The 5,000-nt window shown below is 53.9% G+C and overlaps 1 non-coding gene across 1 annotated transcript in view; it reads right to left on the reverse strand.

Annotated features, from left to right (window-relative positions):
• LOC124774597 overlaps window positions 1-1,183 on the reverse strand; it is a 1,909-nt gene extending 726 nt beyond the window's left edge. Inside the window, exon 1 of the ribosomal RNA XR_007015388.1 lies at window positions 1-1,183. This exon is cut by the window's left edge and continues 726 nt beyond it. This is a non-coding gene — a ribosomal RNA (small subunit ribosomal RNA).
• Between the last annotated feature and the right edge of the window lie 3,817 nt (window positions 1,184-5,000).

Here is a 5,000-nt window from a genome sequence, read left to right on the forward strand (position 1 = left end):
CCCGGAGGCTGCCCGCCGAGTCATCGGAGGAACTGCGGCGGATCGCTGGCTGGCATCGTTTATGGTTAGAACTAGGGCGGTATCTGATCGCCTTCGAACCTCTAACTTTCGTTCTTGATTAATGAAAACATACTTGGCAAATGCTTTCGCTTCTGTTCGTCTTGCGACGATCCAAGAATTTCACCTCTAACGTCGCAATACGAATGCCCCCGCCTGTCCCTATTAATCATTACCTCGGGTTCCGAAAACCAACAAAATAGAACCGAGGTCCTATTCCATTATTCCATGCACACAGTATTCAGGCGGGCTTGCCTGCTTTAAGCACTCTAATTTGTTCAAAGTAAACGTGCCGGCCCACCGAGACACTCAATAAAGAGCACCCTGGTAGGATTTCAACGGGGTCCGCCTCGGGACGCACGAGCACGCACGAGGCGGTCGCACGCCTTCGGCTCGCCCCACCGGCAGGACGTCCCACGATACATGCCAGTTAAACACCGACGGGCGGTGAACCAACAGCGTGGGACACAAATCCAACTACGAGCTTTTTAACCGCAACAACTTTAATATACGCTATTGGAGCTGGAATTACCGCGGCTGCTGGCACCAGACTTGCCCTCCAATAGATACTCGTTAAAGGATTTAAAGTGTACTCATTCCGATTACGGGGCCTCGGATGAGTCCCGTATCGTTATTTTTCGTCACTACCTCCCCGTGCCGGGAGTGGGTAATTTGCGCGCCTGCTGCCTTCCTTGGATGTGGTAGCCGTTTCTCAGGCTCCCTCTCCGGAATCGAACCCTGATTCCCCGTTACCCGTTACAACCATGGTAGGCGCAGAACCTACCATCGACAGTTGATAAGGCAGACATTTGAAAGATGCGTCGCCGGTACGAGGACCGTGCGATCAGCCCAAAGTTATTCAGAGTCACCAAGGCAAACGGACCGGACGAGCCGACCGATTGGTTTTGATCTAATAAAAGCGTCCCTTCCATCTCTGGTCGGGACTCTGTTTGCATGTATTAGCTCTAGAATTACCACAGTTATCCAAGTAACGTGGGTACGATCTAAGGAACCATAACTGATTTAATGAGCCATTCGCGGTTTCACCTTAATGCGGCTTGTACTGAGACATGCATGGCTTAATCTTTGAGACAAGCATATGACTACTGGCAGGATCAACCAGGGAGCTGCGCCAACTAGAGCTGAGCAGCCGGCCGCCCGGGAGTGTGTCCCGGGGGCCCGCGCGAACACGCAAGCGTCACCGCTCAATCATTCTGCAAACAGGAGGAGGCTGAGCTCCCCTGCACAATACACCTCGAAACCCTCTCAGGTCCCGGCGGCGCGCAGCGCCGTCCCAAGTACTTGGTCGGGTTCGAGAGAGGCGCAATCGCCCGGAGTTAGGCGAGTAGACGCTTTCGGTGCGACCACCCGTGCTCCCAACTGAGCTTGCCGCTGCCGACAGAGGCCCGGGAGCGTGCTGTCGTGGCATTGCCGGCGGGAGACAACACGCGCCACCTACGGTGACCGGCAGCTCCAACGCCAGCGCCACAGAAGGACAAAAGCCCCACTTGGGTGCCGAAGCGAACTCTCCCAGCACAGCGCACGCGCCAACACATCCGCACAGCTGCGATACAAACCACCAGCGAGAACCGCTGGGGCGACCGAGCAGCAGACGGCGTCGCGGCGCCGAGCGCCGGGCGGCGGCGCATCCTCAACGCACACAGTCCTCAATCGGACCAGCACACTGAAGATGTCCACCGCGCTTCGCACCGGGCCCGCGAGGACCTACTTTGGCCGCACGGCGCCGCGCGCAGGGTGCGCCGGCGCGCAGCTGCGACGCCTGCCGCGTCCGTCGGCCGGCGCGCCTGCCACTGGCCGCCCCCACCAGCCGGCTGTAGCGCGTGCGCCCACGCACCGCGCGGCCAGCACGCCGGGAGGCGCCCCCTCACCGGCCGGGGACGGTCCCACCCAGCCACCACCGCGTATCGCTTCACACCCAGATGCCGTTCAGTTTCATCGGCATGGTGGGTATCGCTGGAACAACCGGTTAGTACCTCAACCTATCGTCGCCATCACCGATTCACCCCTAGCGAGAACAACCGCACCACAACGGGTTACCATTTCTTCATTTGCGTAACTTCACCAGAAAACGTAGGCGTCCATCGCCATTAGCAACTTCAACGATTATTGCATGCCTGTGTCAGGTGTCACGCCACACTACGTCTGCCCACATACACGCAACAAAATGTGCACGCCTAGACAATACGTGGAAGGTGGCCCCCGTACGTATGCGATGTCCATTGCTCGAACGACTGTCAACCGGCCTCTGTAGCATGTCGCAGATATGGAACGCGGTGCACCATGCTATCACGGTGTTTGAGGAGAGACGACTAGGTCCGAATACATCAACACACAGCTCATGCTGATCGCCATCCACGGCGTCCGTTCCTCCCACACGTCTCTATGGCGTACCACACTGCAATCCAGCTCTCATAGGGAGACGACACGTAGCTGCGTGCACAATATTTGCACTGTATGGTCCGCCGTTTTTGGGCGCAGTCGTTGTACGGTCACACATGTGCCACGATGTATCATTCAGTACATAAGGACGAATGTGCAGTACAGATTGTGGTTCACGCGTACGACATCAGCGGACAGTTGACACAGGCCGCACCACAACGTAGCCTGCGTACGTCGCATGCGAAGGGCATTGAACATGCAAACTTGTCACCAACCAGCTTGCGAAGGCAGGGGGCAAGGTGGGGACGTGGGGACGTGGGGAGGGGTGGGGGGGGGGGGGGCGGCATGTACGTCCTGCTGCCATCCACATTACAGTGTACAGCAGGAGCATGTGGAAAGTCAGCAAGACTTGCAAGGTGTTTAACATGAAGCGATACACAGGGGAGCGGGCAGTGCGAGTAGCGAACTATATTGCGAGGGTTGCGGGTGGGCAACACTACACTAATTGAACGAGTCGTATAACAATTACAGAGCAGGTTTAGGCGACAACGTGGGTTACGTTAGCGGACAACGTGGGTTACGTTAGCGGACAACGTGGGTTACGTTAAGGCACAACATGGGTTACGTTAAGGCACAACATGGGTTACGTTAAGGCACAACATGGGTTACGTTAGGGCACAACATGGGTTAGGTTAGGGGACAACATGGGTTAGGTTAGGGGACAACATGGGTTAGGTTAGGGGACAACATGGGTTAGGTTAGGGCACAACATGGGTTAGGTTAGGGCACAACATGGGTTAGGTTAGGGCACAACATGGGTTAGGTTAGGGCACAACATGGGTTAGGTTAAGGCACAACATGGGTTAGGTTAAGGCACAACATGGGTTAGGTTAAGGCACAACATGGGTTAGGTTAAGGCACAACATGGGTTAGGTTAAGGTACAACATGGGTTAGGTTAAGGTACAACATGGGTTAGGTTAAGGTACAACATGGGTTAGGTTAAGGTACAACATGGGTTAGGTTAAGGTACAACATGGGTTAGGTTAAGGTACAACATGGGTTAGGTTAAGGTACAACATGGGTTAGGTTAAGGTACAACATGGGTTAGGTTAAGGTACAACATGGGTTAGGTTAAGGTACAACATAGGTTAGGTTAAGGTACAACATAGGTTAGGTTAAGGTACAACATAGGTTAGGTTAAGGTACAACATAGGTTAGGTTAAGGTACAACATAGGTTAGGTTAAGGTACAACATAGGTTAGGTTAAGGTACAACATAGGTTAGGTTAAGGTACAACATAGGTTAGGTTAAGGTACAACATAGGTTAGGTTAAGGTACAACATAGGTTAGGTTAAGGTACAACATAGGTTAGGTTAGGTTAGGTTACACGTTGTTGTAAGGAAAGGTGTAGGGGGGGGGGGCGGGGGCGGCAGGTTCCTTGATAGTGATTATAGTAAGTGAATGCTTGTGACATGATCAGATTTGTCACGTCAGGATGCACCTTTGGCTTATTAGAGGCGGCGCTCCAATTCTATGCTTGTGTGAGACCTGTGTCTTTGACTCATGTCATTGTTTGTGCGCTGTGACAGGAGGTACTATTGTGATGTTGGGTGCACCGTTGTATAGGACATGTGTGGGTGTTGGTGCCTGGTCTGCGCAATGGTGGATGTCGAAAGGCTGGGATATTGTATTTTCCGCATGGACCTCCTGGTCTGGTTGTGATAGTGTGGATTGTGTAATGTGGCGGAGAAGATGCACTGGATGTTGTTCCATGCTGGTGCTTACATATTGTATGTGCGCCCGTTAGAAGCAGAGAGTGGTGCGTGATCAGAGTGTCTGGCTGACGTGTGGTTCCCATTGTGGGCAGACTCTTTCAGCATGTATACGGACAGTTGTGTATATTTGCTGTAGTTTGATGGCTCTGCATTGATTACTAATCAGCGCCGTGTGTACGGGTAATCTGGTTCCAGTCCAAAATGTTCCATCTGTGTACATTAGTGACAAAGACTCTCCCCATGCAGTGGGGCTCGGTCTGTTATAGCTCTTCCGCGTAATATATTTGCCCCACGTTTTTGCGACTGCGAGTGCGAGTGCAACGCGCATGGGGACCGACATGCTGATGGCTCGGTATCGGACGCCGTACAGTGAGCAACGCGATCGCGTCTCTCGCTCGTAAGTGGTACAGGTCGCGGCTCATGTATAGGGACAGCGGGAATGTCGCATATTGGAAATAACTCTTCATGAAACGCAAGTTATAGGGGTGGATTGCACTTTACGAGTGCGGGAAACTTCCGCCGTTCATCCGCTGGAGGTGCGAGTTTGGCGGTTGGGGTGGTGCACGAACGGGTGCGGGTGGAGTCATTGCCGGTCCACGGCTTCGTGCGGCAGAGCCACTGGAGATTGGGTGCTATGGTCGACAGAGGCTGCAGGCTTTGTGGGTGGCGTCGAAAGGCGGGCACTGTGGCGCCATCGCTGTCTTAATCGGCTTGGCGTCGCATAGATGGCGGTATCGTCGTTGGAGGAGGTCATGTTGCGGGAGACC

Source organism: Schistocerca piceifrons, unplaced genomic scaffold (assembly GCF_021461385.2).
Source record: "Schistocerca piceifrons isolate TAMUIC-IGC-003096 unplaced genomic scaffold, iqSchPice1.1 HiC_scaffold_967, whole genome shotgun sequence".
Classification (NCBI taxonomy): domain Eukaryota; kingdom Metazoa; phylum Arthropoda; class Insecta; order Orthoptera; family Acrididae; genus Schistocerca; species Schistocerca piceifrons.